This window comes from Dioscorea cayenensis, chromosome 18, assembly GCF_009730915.1.
Source record: "Dioscorea cayenensis subsp. rotundata cultivar TDr96_F1 chromosome 18, TDr96_F1_v2_PseudoChromosome.rev07_lg8_w22 25.fasta, whole genome shotgun sequence".
Taxonomy (NCBI): Eukaryota; Viridiplantae; Streptophyta; class Magnoliopsida; order Dioscoreales; family Dioscoreaceae; genus Dioscorea; species Dioscorea cayenensis.
In genome coordinates, this window is record NC_052488.1 from 12,739,350 (window position 1) to 12,757,602 (window position 18,253).

The window sequence follows — 18,253 nt, forward strand, 5'->3', positions numbered from 1 at the left end:
CCTCTCGATACCATGTTAGAATTAGGCTATATAGAATATAGAGAGAATGAAGAGATGAAGAGAGGAAGAATCCTCTTCATGTTGTGATGTATACAAGTATATATAGACACAAGAAGTAAAAGGCTAAAATGGGCTATATAGTAATGGGCTCTTTAACATATGGAATCTTTGTATCATAATCTTGTATCAGTCATGTTCAATTAATCTTAGTTTTTTGTATCTTATACTTCTTTGGAACTCTTGACGTCCAAGTATTTCATTCTTCCAAATTATTGCTTCCATCTGTTTTGAGTCAATATTATAATTTTTGACTTGTTTTACCTCTTGAACTTTATATTAATGTTTCTCATACCTACAACTTTATATTCATGTTTTTCATCATCATAATGAAACATCTTGATGATTTTGATCCTGTTCTAAAATTTGTTTATAAAATGGAATATGTGTAATTTCTCAAGGAGAAATGTAGCTTCGGACCTACTCTTGCTGGACTAGAATTAGTTGTTTATGACCTAGATTTTCACTGGAGATGATATTAATAGATCTTTCAAGTCTTTTTAATGCGAGCTTTCTTGCTTGTTTTGCCTTTTGAGATTTTTAATGATGCTTTTAATACTATGCATATTCATTGGTGTAAAGGACTCATTTCTTCTTAAGTTCTTTTACCATGTTTTGCAAGTATCATCCATCTCATAAAAAGAAAAATGTTTGGATGGTTCTGTAAGCCTCATTAGTCTTGATTTCTCATTGTGGAAAGCCCACAATGTATGAATCTAGTGAATTTTCTCACTTTCGAAAATTTCATTGGGAATATAGATCTGATCCTGATTAGTAACAGTCACAATATGAAGTTTTTTGCCATTAATAATTAGGGTTGTTGAGTGCCTTGATGGGAGTTCAGCTTCAGTTTATTTGGTTTCCCATTTTTACTACCCGGCATTCCAAAATGGCATTCACATTATTGAACTTGTACTAACATGGAGCAGATTTCTATGGGAGTGCCGAGTGTGCGCTAAATTAGGAAGTGCATTTGAGAAATTGATTTAAGTTTGAATTGGTGCTACTTAGGGGCAATTAGAGTTTAGTTTTGTACTTAGCAAGCAAAGTAGCTAATCCAAGTTGGGATAGAAATTAAATTTTCAATCTCAATGAGAGGGGTTGAAAGAGTAGTGGAGATCTCTTTATCCTTTCTTTTTCAGAAATTGCTTATGAAGATAGATACAGTGATGACAATACATCCAATGAAATGGGAATAATTTATAATTCCTTGATACAGGCCAATGCCATCTATGTGTCCTCCTTTTACAATTTTTTTGAGTTTTTGAGAGCCAGGATCAAAGATATTCCATGAAAATGCAATTTTTGAAGACAAATTCATTTTCTTTTTATGTAATAATTGTCTTTTTATGGTTAAATTGCTGGGAAGATTTTTTCCCTAGCTTTTTGTTTGGCATTTTTAGATTGTAATGATTCTGTTGCTTGTTATACTTCATGTAATTATTACATAGAAGTTATACTTATGTTTATTTAAAAAACCTCTGTAAAAGCTTTATCATGCTTTTATTAGATAAACCTACTTATCTTATATAAGAAATTATTCATTTATTCAAAAATTGCAAGGAAGCATATTGCAGATAAAAGGGCATTTTACCTGATACATGTATTCGCTAAAAATTTTCTTCTTCTTTTTTTCAACTTTCTGTTGACCTATTTGTAGCACACAATCTTTCAAAGGTCTCTAGTTTTTTTGATAAAATCGTTGTCAATTTGAGTAATCCCCCCTTTTTTTCTTTTTCCATTCATCTTTTTGTGAATATTAATTCCTATATAGTCCTATTCTTATTGGTTTCTAATCACAATGTTCTGTCACCGCAGGTACCATAGTAAAAGCAAGGCATTGATGTATGATGTCACAAAGATAATCTCTATGATAAAGGGTAAACGCGGGGAGCATCGTTTTTTTAGATTAGCTGAAAATTTGTGCATGAATCTGATCCTATCTATAAGAGACTTTTTTCTGGTGAAGAAAGAATTAAAGGTCTACCTTCTATATACAATCATGTGCTCTTTGATTTGTGATAATACTTGTTATTATCATTTCTTATTAGAATAGTCCTTGCAGGGCCCGACAGAATTTAGTGAAACACTTAATAGGATAACGATAATTAGCCTTTCAATCACCATTAAGACACGTGGAATTGCTGAGGTTGAGCACATGCTTTACCTTCAGCCTTTGCTTGAGCAGATACTGGCAACCAGTCAACATACATGGTCGGAAAAGACTCTCAGACATTTTCCTCCACTAATCCGGGAATCCTTAACTGGGAGGATGGACAAGAAGGGACAGTCTATTCAAGCATGGCAGCAAGTTTGTTCCTTATAGCTCTTCATGTTTGTTTAAATACATTTCACTTCATTTTCATGATCGTGGAATAATCTTTTGGAATCGTATAATATTTAATTTAATAATTTTCCTGTTTCAGTAATGTGTTTTTTTTCCTACTAACTAGCTTTACCAAGACTTCCCTAATCACTTGAGTCTTTATTTTGCTTTTTCAAGATTCTTGACGCCACATATCAAGATGACTGGGATGGCTGTTATTCATTGGAAAATCAATTTAGTAAAGCTAAATGGTACAAATAGCATTATTTAGCTTTACTCATCTTTTTCCACTTTACCACGTTTGTTTGTTTATTTTTTCAATCTTTTATCGGCCATCTTTTATATTTTACAGTATGTGGTCATTTAAACCTGCTGTTTTCTTCTAGAAGAATTTTTAAAAAATGTTACCTGGTTTTTTTTTTTTCATTTTTTAAACTGAGTTCTTGTAAGGAATCATTAGAATAGTGCATGATACTTATTAATTGTTTACTTAACTTTTAAGGCTTGTATATGTTGCTAAGGTTGAAAGATGAAGGGCAGCTGGTCACTCTTGATGATTCTGCTAATTAGAACTGATGAAATAAAGTAACGTTAAAAACCTTGCGAACATTAATTGTAACACTAGCTGTAATTATTATATATATGGTTAGTTTATATTTGATTGGAGTTGTACATAGACAATTGTATATTTTTTTTTAATTTCTTTCTTTTTTTCCTAGGATTTGACCTAGATGTTACATGGTTGTATAAATCTTTGCAAACTGTTAGATTTTATACTTTTGGTACTAGTAGGCCCTATATGGGCTCTATATGGGCTTAAGAGTCTTACACCAAAAAGTCTCAAGACTTAGTGGCTCAACCTCTATACTTATATATAAACCCATTACACTTCTATTACACAACCGATGTGGTACTATATTTCCAACACCCTCCCTCAAGTTCAACTGGGTCGAACTTGCACAGACTTGTACACCAGAAGTCTGTTTACATGGGCTTGTACACTACTTGTGTCTCAGAGGTCCTACACACAAGGACTTGTACCACATCGGTGGCTCCACTATATTTCTCTGATACCATGTTAAATTTTATATTTTTGGTACTAGTGATATGGGCTCTATATGGGCTTAGGAGTCTTACACCAAAAAGTCTCAAGACTTAGTGGCTCAACCTCTATACCTATATATAAACCCATTACACTTCTATTACACAACCGATGTGGTACTATATTTCCAACACAAACAAAACAAATAATGACAAGTTTTCATAATCATTCTTCATAGTAGTGTTCTTTTGTGTCTTTTTCCTTCCATTATGTTTTTTGGTATTAGAGCAATAAAGATTTTGGCAAGCAATAAGAGACAAGCAGAGATAAGGCTTTGGAGGTGCTTCTGTCACATCCAAGTCTATCCCCACAATTGTTTCCATTACTATGGTTGAAAATTCTTTTCCAACCCTCCAAATCACCACCCAAAAGCTTAATGGAAAAAAATTACCTTCAATGGTCCCGTTCGGCTGCCACGGTGATTTGTGGACCATCTCAGGACAATCCTTTCTATGTGATGTGGAAGTCCAACTCCATGGTGATGGCGTGGCTCATTCACTTTATAGGAGACACCATTAGAGAGACCTATTTTTTCTATTTCACAGCCATAGAAATCTGGGTCTAGTTCACTTAGCATACTCAGATTTAGATAATTCATTGCTATTGTTTGAGCTATGGAATAGGAGATCTTCATTAAGGTGATCTTGATCTTACACAATATTTCAGCATGTTGCGGAAACTATGGCAAGAAGTCGAACTTTTCAATACTGCTTCTTGGAAAGACCCTGAAGATGCTTTCCTATTCAAGAAACTACAAGATAAGGACAGAGTTTATGACTTCTTTATTGGCCTTAACAGGAAATTTGATTAAGTTTGAGGACATCCTTTACCCTTTATTGACGGGACATCGTCGTCGAGTGATGCTTGGTGATTCCCCACATTTTTAGCTTGAATTTTCCGCTATGGTTGTTCATTCAAATCGGCTTGCATCATAGAAAAAAATACTGTGGTGTGACCATTGCAAGAAATCTTTTCACACTCATCACACGTGCTGGGGCCATTCATGGTAAACCCACTGATTGGGTGTCTAACAGATCTTGGAAAAAAGGTTCTGCTTCACTAGTTCAACGCTTAGGCACTAAAAGCTTGAACTAGTGGATCATTTGTGTAACCTTCTCTCTTGCTCCTCAATGACCAACAGTTCTTTCATGGTTCAAACAGGTACTTCAAGCTATTCTATTGCTGATATGATTGACTCAGGTGAGATATGGATTATCGACTTAAGTGCAACCGATCATAATACATATTTTTTTCCACATTTTCTGAATTCCACGGGTGGTAAATTTTTTGTGGTTGCTGGAACAAGATCTATTCAAATTAGTCCTCATATTTTACCAGAGAATGTTCTACATGTCCCTAGTTTATCCCACAATCTTTTGTCTGTTTGCAAGTTGACAGCAGATCTTAATTGTCATGCTCATTTCTCCAAATCTACTTTTGTGTTTTTTAGGACTTGAAATTGGGGAAAATGATTAGCAGTGCTAGAGTCATCAATGGCCTTATATCCTTTTTATATAGCTGAATACCCAAGGAAAACACATTTGTTAAATTGTGGGTCCAATTTGGAACAACCTTGGCCTGGCATGTGGACAAAAGCTACACATCTAAAAATACGTGACTTTAACAATGAGAAGTTTCTTTATGTTGGAAACATGATTGAATAAAAGTTAAGTGGTGTTTGAAAGTTAAGAATTTTTGTTGGCAATTGGTTTATTAAATAGCATGCAGTGAGAATTGCATCCCCCAAAAATGTTTGGGAATATTGGTAGAAAACAAAAAGGGCCTTGCCACTTCTAGTAAATGACGAGTTTCACTCTTAGCAACACCGTTTTGTTTAGGGGTGTCAATACTAGAACTTTGATGTAAAATCCCATTGTTCTTAAAAAAATCAGCAAGAATCAAATTAAATACTCCGTGCTATTATCAATGCAAAGCATTTTAATTCATTCATTGAACTGAGTATGAACCATTTTATAAAATTCTTTAAAGGCATTTGCAATATCAAATTTATCTTTAACAAGATAGACCCATGAAATCCGTGTATGATCATCAATAAAAGAGAGAAACCATCTATGAGACGTAAGAGTATGAACACGAGAGGGGCCCCAAATGTCACTATGAATCAAAGCAAATGGTTTGGAGGGGTGATAGGATTGAGAAGGTAAAAATGTTCTTGTATGCTTAGCCAATGGACAAACATCACATTGGAAAATCAAACTTTTATTTTTTAAGGAAGGAAACAAGTGTTTCATGTAAATAGGACTTGGATGTCCTAAATTGAAGCAACATAATCTGGTTGTTTGAAATATTTCACATCTATTGATGTCACTTTTTTTGAAAATTAAGCATGTTTTCTTCATAATTTTGTCTTAGGGGGAGAGTTTGAGTGATCCAAATTTCGGAAATCAATTTCTTTCCCAAATGGTTTGAATTTTCAGAATTGTAAGTCTTGTCCAAATTCAGAAATTTCAAGTACACTTTCAAATTCTAAATTTCCAAATAAGCAAACAGAGTTTGGGGAATATTTTTGGGATCCTTGTCCTCAAAATCTGAAACCCTCTAAGGGAGAACTGAATTTCAAATTTCAACAACCAGGTTCACCTGAAAAAGAAAAGGAAAAAATCTGTTTACCTAATTTCAAAATAACAGTCTCAACTAGGCATAGATAAACCGAATCTTGATGAGCCAAAAACTCCTTTCAAAATCCTTAGTGATCCTCACATACAATCAGAAATCACTCCTAGGGTCAAAGAACTACTAAACAAGTGAAGAAGGTAACATATAGTTACCCCTCACATTCTCAAGACTCTGACTAGGAATCAAGTTCAAATGACCATGATTTGGAGGTTCATATGATTTGGAGGTTCATATTACTTTGTGAAAAGGAACTCGTTCTTGCACAAATCACCCAATCTCAAGGTTTATTGACTATGGCCACCTTTCCAAACTGATGGAATCTTTTATGAGTAACTTGTCGGGAGTAGAAGTTCCAAAAACAGTGAATGATGCTATAAAGAAACTAGAATGGAAGGCTGCCATCATGGAAGAAATTCATGCCTTAGAAAAAAAAAATGGAACCTTGAAGGTGGTTGAAAAGTCAAAAGATAAAGCTACGATTGGTTGTAGATGGGTATTTATAGTCAAATACAAATCTAATAGAATGGTAAAGCATAAAGCTAGACTAGTGGCAAAAGGATGTACTCAAACTTATGGAGTTGATTATCTGGAAAATTTTGCTCCGGTAGCAAAGATCAATACCATACGAGTTCTTTTATTCTTGGCTACCAACTTGGACTGGCAACTACAACAACTAGATGTAAAAAATACTTTCTTGAATTGTGATCTTGAAAAAAAAAATTTCATGGATCTTCCCACGAGATTCAATCAAGGTGGGCAAGGAAAGGTGTGCAAGTAGTGGAAGTCTTATATGGGTTAAAGTAGTCTCCTCGTTCATGGTTTGACCGGTTAATGAATGCCATTAAAAAGCAAGGATATGTTCAAGCTCAAACTGATCACACTTTATTTTACAAACACAAAGAAAGGAAAGTAACTATTCTGATTGTGTATGTGGATGATATTATTCTTAAAGGTAATGATGTTGAAGAGATGACTCGAGTAAAAAAAGGTTTGGCTTCAGAATTTGAAATGAAGGATCTCAGGAAACTTAGATATTTTTTGGGAATGAAAGTTGCAAGAAACAAAACAGGAATATTTGTCTCTCAAAGGGAGTATATTCTGGACTTGTTAGAGGAGACTGATATGTTAGGATGCAAACCAGCAGAAACCCTAATGGTTCCTAATGTAAGATTGGGTGATCAAGAAATGAGCATTGCGGTGGATTGAGGAAGATTCTAAATATTGGTTGGTAAGCTGATTTATTTGTCACATACAAGGCCTGACATTAGTTTTGCAATGAGTTGCATTAGCCAGTTTATGCATGCTCCTACGAAGGAACACATGGCAGCAGTAAATCGAGTCTTAAGGTACCTTAGAGAAACCCCTAGTAGATGGCTATTTTTTAGAAAAACATCTAATTGTGGAATTGAAATGTTCATAGATGTATATTGGGCTGGTTCTATTATGGATAGAAGATCAACTTGAGGTTACTGGTTTGTTGTTTGGGGAAGTTTAGTCACTTGGAGAAGTAAAACAAACAGTGGTGGCAAGAAGCAGCTTAAAAGCAGAGTTAAGATTACTGGCTTATGGTGTATGTGAAATGTTGTTATTGAAGAATTTACTCAAGGAACTAACAATTCCAACACAAGAACCACAAACTGTTTTGTGATAACAAGGCAGCAATTAACATTAGTCATTACCCTGTTCATCATGATAGAACAAAGCATGTGGAGGTGGATCGACATTTTATTAAAGAAAAAAGTGGAAGCTGGAACAATATGCGTTATGTTCCAACCTCAAGTCAAGTAGCTGATGTTCTAACTAAGAGCCTTTGGAAACCTGATTTTGATAGAATGATTGAGAAGCGTGGACTGTTTAATGTGTACAGTTGAGTTGGAAGGGCAGTGTAGGAAACCTTGAGAACATTAGCTGTAATACTAACTGTAATTATTCTATATATGGTTAGTTTATATTTGATTGGAGTTATATTTAGACAATTGTATATTTTTTATTTCTTTCCTTCTCTCCTAGGATTTGACTTAGATGTTACATGGCTATATATATCTTTGTAAACAGGACAAACAATGACAAGTTTCATAATCATTCTTCATAGTAGTGTTCTCTATTGTTCCTTTCCTTCCATTATCTTTTAAATAAAGTAGACAACTTTCACTTATTTGGGAAGAATTATCATCACCTTTCTGTCTAGTTTTGTGTGTATGTCATTATTTGATAGTGACAATAAGCAATGAAGAGGACTGTAGTAGCATCAGCAACAGTGAATATGACACTTTAACAATGGTGTTTAAGTACATATATATATATATATTTTATGGTCTTTCAAATAAGCTTTGTGCAAAAGTGTATTTTGAATTAGATAAGCATATTTGCTCAAAAATAATATGGAAGATGAGATTTTTTTTTATTGATAATATTTGATGAGATTATTGAGAAGAATTTTGTTATGCTTGTGAACAAATTGAGTAGTGTCATAAATTTCAAGCAGCTGGCAACCAAAACAGGCATATGTAGTTTTTGAGACTATCAAGAGAAGCTATTGGTTGAGAAAGCAAACATTTGAGAGACATCAAGCAGCAAAGATGCTTATTGTTGTGCTTTTTTCTAGCCTCACTGATGGTTTGTGTTTTCTTTTTGGGCTTTAACTTTTGGACATTAATATATTAGGTCATAATGTTCTTGGTCCAAACCAGCAAATGAAGAAAAGAGCTCTATATATATTTATTATACAGTTATTGTACATTATACAATTATATAATATTTGTATTTTGATGCATCTAAACAGCTATTTGTATTAGTCGGATTTTTAAATTCTTTTTCTATTGCATTGTTAATTGTTCAACTTTTCTTTGTCACCTATTATGAATCATCTGGCACTTGGTATTAATTTTTTATCAATTTGAACCAGGCTGAACAAACTGTCATTAACCAATGCACACAACTACTTTCACCATCTGCTGATCCAACATATGTCTTGACTTATCTTAGTCATAGTTTTCCTCAACATCGTCAATATCTTTGTGCTGGTGCTTGGGTCCTCATGAAGGGGCACCCCGATGGCATCAACAATATCAACCTCGTGAGTATATTTCCTTGAGCAATTTTTAAGAAATGCAATTCTATTTCCTTATCAAATTTAGTCTTCTTCATACTGAACGCAGGGGCGCGTTTTAAGGGAATTTTCACCTGAAGAGGTGACATCAAATATCTATACAATGGTTGATGTCCTTCTTCATAATATCCAGGTTGAACTCCAACAGGGACATGTCGTGCAGGTCTCTCTCTCTCTCTCTCTCTCTGACACACACCCAACCCCACACACACACACATTTGCTGATAATGTTTCACTTTGTGTCTGTCACACACACACAAACACGCTCCTTTTGTAATAATGTTTTGCTTTGCGTCTTTCTCAATTTGATAGTTTCATTTTTTTTTTTTACTTGATTTCTTTTGTTTGCCTTATTAGGATCTTCTAATAAAAGCAATTGCAAACCTTGCCTTCTTTGTTTGGACACATGAACTTCTTCCACTCGATATTCTGCTTCTGGCACTAATTGACAGAGATGATGATCATTGTGCTTTGCGTATAGTGGTAAGCACTAAGCATTACTATGAAAAGATGGGTTCCATTTGAATGTGTATATTGATTGCAAATGATGTGTAGTTGAAGTCTGATATATATACACGCTTGTTGTAGTTGGTTTCTTGCTATGCAATAGTACCGTCAGATTTATAAACTGAATCAAATCCACCTAGAACATTTATTATAAGCTACACAAGTTGGATGAGTCTTAAGAAGCTATTTATCCTTGATAGCTATAATTTGTCTTATCGATATTTAATCTGGTTATATGTCTTCATGGCTCCATTACCAGATGTATCTGTTTAATGTAGTTAGTCTTGTCCATAACCTTAGTTTAGCATGCTAATGATAGGACTATTTGTCAAAGTTGCTGTGTTTGGTAAAGGTAAGATGGTGTGGGTGTGGGGGGGGGTGGGGGGGAACCTTTCTCCCATTTCTATTATAATACCATTTGAAACTTGGGCATTTGCCCCTCTTGGGTGGACTACATGTTATTTTACCCATCTCTTCAAACCCCCCTGCACTGGGAGGGAGTGAACAACACCTCTACCTCTATCAGATGGGTCATGTGGCCCTTAAGTAAATGACCATACGTACAGTTATTGTTATAGATTATTTAAATCTATGTAAATAAAACTATTAGCATTGATAGCAAAGGATAATTAACATGAATTTTGTTATTCAGTAATATAATTTTCTGAAATCTGTATTCTTCTCTAATTTAAAATTTTCCTTTTTCTCTTATGTTTATTTTCTTTAATTGTGAAATGAAAATTGAAAATAACTACAATTATGATTGAAACTGTCGAAATGACTGAAATAGTTCATTTGCATGTGAATTAAGCCTCATTGTGAAGCCATGTTTTAAAATTAACACACAATACACACCATAGACAAATTGACCAACCTACTAAAAGCAATCTGTCAAATAACTCTTGGTGTTTTCCACAAAATGTATATCCTATAATAGCCCACTGCATAAACATCTGTAAGTTGTCAATTGGCCTAAAGCAAACTGCTTGAATTTTGGAAACTTGGGATGTCAGAATTTGGATGTGAATTCTTTCCGAAAAAGAAGCTCTTCCATGTATTGTCAATTGTGAGACTCTTATTTGCAACATAGTATTTACAATCGATTGAAGATCAGCATTTTTTCCCCAAATGCTTAAACCAATAATAAATTAGTATTAATTGCACTTGTGCAGAAGCTATTTTGGATGTTCTCTTTTCAATATTAGTGCTACTTTCAACATTTTACATATACTTTGCCATGCCAGCTTTTGAATATTGCATAATTTAATGTTAAGTTCTTATTTTGTATGGTCTGACTTGAACTTCCTAATGAACATGTTCACTTTCTTCTCATTAAGAGTGCATTACATGTAATGGACTGACTACCCTCCAGATTAGCATGCTTGACAGGCCAGAGCTTCAGCAAAGGATTAAGTTGTTTTGTTCAAATCGGCAAGGCCCAGAACATTGGTTTAATAATCAACCTCCAAAAAGAGTTGATCTTCAAAAAGCATTGGGCAACCATCTCTCATGGAAAGAACGGTATGTCTCATCACATGCCCTAAAATAATGTGTAGTAAAAGCTACAATCTGGTGTTTTAAAAGATACTGTCTTCATCTCATTGAAAATTGTGTTAGTGTTATAATTAGCTCATTGAAAATTATGTTAGTGCTAAATTAATTATATTGTCCCTAAAGCTTACTTATTTCATACTGCTCACGGATGTAGGAATTGCTTGGTATTGCCAAAGAGAAGTTTTACATTGTGCATTGATAGATACAAAAATGGAAATTTCATCATCCTTCAAAAACTTCACTTAAATTAGAAGATTGCAAATCATTGGATGCTCAAATATGATTCTAGATGATGTTCATGTTTCATTAAGATTTTATTCTATACAATTGTCTTCAGCAGACTTGAGTCATTTTTTGGGTGAAGTTGGAACTCAGCAGGAGATTCATAGATTCCAGGCCTGACCTGGATATGATTTGGTGTTTATGTGGCGGTGAAATTTGCATTTCTGGTTTCATCTTTCATGCCTACAACGATTTAGATAGTTTTTTATATTGCATGTTTCTGGTTTACACCATGCATCTTTATAAAGCTTTTGCAAATGAAAATATTTTGAAAAAAAAAGCAGGCCTTGGTTGCTCATTTATAGCTAAAATCTGTGCAGTTATCAAGTTGTTCATATGTGAGGGTTAATCCACTTAATGGACTGATGCGACTGAGTCGGACTGACTAGCAAGCTCAGTAGGATGATAGTTAAGTGATTTGGTTTTGAAGAAACAAACACCTTCTTGTGTGAGGATAACGCTGCTGCCTATTAGCATGACTGATATTTAGACATTCTCTTAAGCGACCTTATTTTCATCTTATTCATTGTAATAGTGCTAGTAATATTAATACACTCTAAAATATGGGCCTGCTAATTAACTCTCTTAAGTTAGTTCAGTGTAATGCTAGCTCATGGGGGCTGGTTTGAGGCTGATCTTTCAGATTCTCCAATTTTGCTATGGAGCAATAATGCTATGAAGGTATTGTAGTTCCCCAACATGTCTAGCATAATGGTGGGCCTCTACAGAATTGCTTTGCATATGCCAATGTCTGATGATGTGTTGCACAACCGCAAGCCCACGGTTTTGCCAAGTAGTAAATAAGTATCGATCCCACGAGGACCAAGTATTGATTACCAATCTATTGCAACAAGAGATTATCTAGACAATTAAAAAGGTAGGATTTAGGAATAACAAGAAGCAGGGAATAAAACACAATCAAGGCTGAAGGAACACAGGGCTGTGGATCTTTCTTCAGATTAAAATAGACTTAGGTTTGAGAACTCACCACAAGGTATAACATGAATGATGTGCTGGATCTAAACTAGATTTGGGCAGATCTCTTGAAGGGCATTAATCCTAAGCTACTTGTCACTCTCTTTCAAGAGATAACAAGTTAGGCTTGATCACCTACTTTCGTGGTAGATAAACCCTTCTCAAAACCTGAATAAAAACAGTGATTAAGCAATGAGCCCTCAAGAACTGCCTTTCAGCAGGTTCAGGATGATTAATGAGGTTCCAAGACCCAGATTATCCTTTCAGTTAACCTAGATCTCTAAGATAGCAAGCAATGCTTTCACAATCACAAGCTTTGACACAAATCAGAAATCAACTCAAGAAATCTACCATTAAGCATAAAAGATCCATACAAAATGTATGGACACATCAAACACATAACACCTCGGGCTAATCCCAAACCTAAGAAGAGTTCTACTCACACACCATCTCAGTTACAAAGAAAAAGATAGGAAGAGAAGAAAGTCTGCAGAAAGCAGCACAACAAGCTGAGAAGACTCCCTATGATGTCTACAAGGTTTTTTTCTTCAATTTCCAGCTCTCTTCCCTTCTTCAACTCTCTCCAGGTCTTCAGATCTTCCTTTTTCCCTTTCCGACCCTTGACCACTTTTCTCCCGACCTTCCTTGTTGCCCTCAAGTCACATTCGATCCTTTTATATCCAAAAGATAGAAGCTGGGCCCCGACCCACTTTTACGATCCCACGTGTACTTCTCGTAGTACACAGGCAGGTTGTGGATTTCCCCAGTCTCCAGTTTCAATTCCTGCTTCCTACAATTAAAACAACTAGAAAGAGTAGTTTGTACAAAAAGAAGGGGAAAATAATAATAAAGACTAGGAAAAATGTATGAATACTATCTAAATGCATGATGTTAATAATGCAATTTATATGTGCAACATGATGCTAAAGATAAAAAGATGTTTCTTGAACACTTCTGATTAGAATAGGAACATATTGGTTACTGTACATCTTGTGTATTCAACCTCAACTAAATTATTTGAAATAATATGTTTGGAAATATTTTCATGATATGGATTGATCTCGAAACATAATTTTCATTGATGTGTTGATCACCACAGGAATCCCCCTTTCTTTGATGATGTTGCAGCACGGCTTCTACCAGTTATTCCACTAATCATTTATAGACTGATTGAGAATGATGCCACAGATGTTGCTGATAAAGTTCTTGCATTATATACTCCGCTTCTTATTTACCACCCTCTTAGGTTCACATTTGTTAGAGATATTCTCGCATATTTCTATGGACATCTTCCGATCAAGCTCATTGTCCGTATACTTAAAGTACTTGATATTCCTAAGGTAATGGTATTACTTTCTTTGTCAATCATTTTAACCTTATTACAAATTCTTGTTACTGACACGGAATATGTTTCAGATTCCTTTCTCCGAGTCTTTCCCACACCAAGTTGGTTTAAATAATTCTGCTTTCTGTCCCCCACCAGATTACTTTGCAACCCTGCTATTAGGACTTGTGAATAATGTTATACCCCCTTTGAATAGCAAGTCCAAATCAGATTCAATGGCTGATGCCTCTAACAATCCTGGACGCACAACAGTTAACAAATCTCAAGTATCTTCTCAGGGCACAGTCAATAGTTCTGATGGTCAAAAGGCATTTTATCAAAACCAGGATCCTGGAACTTACACACAGCTTGTACTGGAAACTGCAGCAATTGAGATACTTTCACTTCAAGCAACAGCTGCTCAGATTGTATCATCACTAGTTCAAATTGTGGTTCATGTACAGCCCACCCTTATCCAGTCAAGCAATGGCTTGCAAGGGATTTCAGGTGGCCTTGGGCAGAATTCTGGTCTACCAACATCCCCATCAGGGGGAAGTTCTGAATCATTGAACACCAATCGTTCAACTCCTTCAGCAACAGGAGTCAATGCGACTAATTTTATGTCCAGAAGTGGGTACTCCTGCCAGCAGTTGTCTTGCTTGATGATACAAGCATGTGGCCTTTTGCTAGCTCAGCTGCCACCAGAATTTCACATGCTACTTTACATTGAGGCATCACGTATCATAAAAGATTGCTGGTGGCTTGTTGATGGTAAGAGGACAATTAAAGAGCTGGACTCTGCTGTTGGCTATGCTTTTGGATCCAGCTTGGGCTTCTCAAGACAACACATCTACTGCTATAGGTAAAATCTGACTGATGTTGTTCCATTTGCACAATAATATTAGGTAGGTATAGGTTCATTCTTCTTGTTATTTGTATCACTGAAAGTAAATATACCATAGACCACTTTAATTACTATAAAGCCATAAAGTTGATAAAATCAATGCATCTAAGATTATATAGTGTAGACAGCAGTACAATTTCTAATTTTAAAGAGTTTCAGGTTCTTCGTATGTTTTATTATAATTTGCCACTTATTCTTGAGTAGAGCACGTAGAATTCCTTCATGGTTCTATTTCTATGGAAACATCAAAGTTATTCATGAAAGTTCATTAAATTCATTTCTATATGGAGTCATTGTAAGGGTTGTAGTAAACACTAGCAATCCTTGCTTCTTTTGTTAGAATATAAATATAATCATGAGGGCAATGAATTAATGTTATTTAAATTTAAGATCACACCTTTTAGAAAAAAAATGGTAAAAATGTGTATTCTTTATTCACTAAATGTCCTCTACATGTGAAGATTAATTTTCATGTTTGCCTTTCTCATTTTTTCAGGTAATATAGTTGCACTATTGCATGCCTTCTTCAGTAATCTTCCACAAGAGTGGCTAGAATCAACACATACGATCATTAAGCATCTTCGTCCAGTGACATCTGTTGCAATGCTAAGAATTGCCTTTCGCATAATGGGCCCGCTGCTTCCTCGTCTTGCTTTTGCTCGTCCACTTTTCATGAAGGTTCTAATTTCTTATAGTTGAGAAAAGTCATTAGCAGTCAATTTCCTTCTTATAAACGTCTCAACATGATATGGATTTACTTGCTCCTTTCTTCTGTGATAGTTTTTTGTGCCTAAAATACTAATTAAATTTAGATCACTGTAAGTGTTACTGTCAGTTTATTTTTTATTTTATTTTTATTTTTTTGAATAAAAGGAGCTCGAAAGCTATTTTATTAAAGGAAAGGAAAATTTACAAAAAAACACAGGACACAGACACAAGAAAATAAAAGCTAAAATACAGCTAAAATTCAAAGCCAGAACTTCTAAAACATTTCATAATCCAATAAGGAAGGTCGATTAAGACAATGCAAATTAACACCATGAGTCGCAAGCCTACATGCAGGAATAGATTCTAGCATTTTGTTTGTGACATAATTGACAAACCCTACATAGAGACACTGGTAACCTAAAAGGCAATGATGTGGGAATTTTTGTGCACTTTATCTGTTATATGAATTTCATAGTTATTATTATATCTGCATTATTGGCTTAAATTCCTCCTCATAATCGATTGCAATCGCTCATGTCACTTCATTTAGTTTCTATCTCAAAATTGCTGCAAATTTGACTTAACATGTTTCATGGGAGCTTTTTCTTGCACTTTTGTACCTGAATGTGTAATTAAACCCTATAATTTCTTGGGAACAAATTTAAGACGCTAAGATATCCTTCAAAATATGTGCAATTTAACATATAAATTAAGGCTATAGATTGCATACTTGCCTATAGAAACATTATTCCATCATTTAGATATTCTCTCCTGTGAAACACTCATGAAACTCAAATGATGAATAACATCTGTATTCCCTCTAGGGATCTCTGTCCTTTTGGTATGTTAACACAATCGATTGGTTTATTATTCCATTTTAAAATGCTTATTCTCACAAGGAGCTTCTATGATCCAGTTTGCCAATCAGATTATGAAATTGAACTCATTTACGCTCTAACTAAGCTGTTCTGTTCCTACATTTGTCAGACTCTAGCTCTATTATTCAATGTGCTTGCGGATGTATTTGGAAAGAACTCACAGTCCTCAGTTCCAGTTGAAGCTTCACATATAACTGACATTATTGATTTTCTGTAAGTGCCTCTAATATTGACAAATATTTGAACTCATAATCTTGCTTCTCGAATTTTTTTCCCCTCCCCTAAACACCTTAGGATTCATTTGCTAATTTGACATGTGTTGCAGGCATCATGCAGTCCTCTACGAAGGTCAAGGAGGACCAGTGCAAAGCACGAGCAAACCAAAACCGGAGATCTTAACGCTTTGTGGCAAAGTAATAGAACTCTTGAGGCCAGATGTGCAGCATCTTCTTTCACATTTGAGGACCGATCCGAGCTCCATTTACGCCGCCACTCATCCCAAACTGGCCCAAAACCAGACATAAAACTGACCTTCCATCTACAACTTTCAACGATGACCAGGCTCTGTTATCCTTTAACACTGTTTGCCTGAAAGATATGCTGAAGGCCTAATACAAGATCTAGTTGGTCATGAGTAACAGGTATAATTGGTACAAGGATCGCATACATGTAAATATATACTTAACCATATAATCTACTGAACAAGTTCAAAATACAAGTTGCTAAACATATGCACAAGAGAATTACTACTTGCGCATTTTAAGGTGTTCTTAATTTGGGGCTTGTCTAGAACAGGCTTGTTATTTCATCTGACTTAGCAAAGAATTTATGGTTTTGAAATTTCATTAGCTAGCGTACAGAAATTGTTTGTTGTAGAGGCATTGGCATCGGCATTTATTCCCTCTCTGTTTAACATTAATCCACAAATCTTTATGTCTATGTTTGTGCTAAAAAGATGCATTGTGTACCATAATACAACTCTTTTTTATCAATGCGGAACTCCTATATGATATTTTATTATAATGAACAAGTTGCATTTAACTTCAATGCATAATTAAATATGTATAAATCTAAACAATTGTCATTCTCGAAAAATAAATGAGAAGACAAAGCAAACATATAAATGTTTCATTTCATATAGTGTATCAACTAAATAAAAGTCTCTTCAAAAAGAAATTAAGCCAAATGTATTCTACATATAATCCTTAAATAACTAAAAATGCATATTTTTTTTTTTTAAAGGATCAGTGATCTTCAATACAGTACTAATGTGTTGAATAATTTTTTCATTAGCTAGGAACAAAAAATTGAATTGATACAATACAACATCAATAGCAAAAAATGAATTGATATAATACAAAACATCAATGGTTTTGAAATAAAATTCTTAACATCAATCTAAATACGCATATACATTACAACACTATTTTAACAAACTTAATTTCAAGAGAAGTAAACTAATGCATTTATTCAAAAATGGTTTTGTTGGCAACTATAATAGTCAATAAAAATTGCTAATTTAAGAAGATCAACAAAACCATTAAAATCTGGGTTACTAAAACATAAGCATGTAGTTCTTTACAAGTACCTTATCACTTTTTTTGTTATTTTTTTTGTGATTTTCACATAATCAAAAGATTATTATGATATCTTCATAGCATTTCATTAACAAATATAATACAAGATCTTGAGCAAATATATGCATGCACAAGGTCTTGAAAGACTTAAGCATAAGAAATGCTTTTTAACTATTCTCCTCTAAACATACCATTGATACAAATTTCATGTGAGAGTATTGCTAGCAACTTTTCATCAATAACTTGTTATTCTATATTCATCCTAACATAATAGATGTTATCTAGGACAACCAATCTTTTTCTCTGAGATAGG

The 18,253-nt window shown here is 34.5% G+C and overlaps 1 pseudogene; it reads left to right on the top strand.

The window, feature by feature from the left end:
* Positions 1-1,913: 1,913 nt before the first annotated feature.
* LOC120282263 lies at positions 1,914-17,208 on the top strand (annotated as a pseudogene).
* The last annotated feature ends 1,045 nt before the right edge of the window (positions 17,209-18,253 follow it).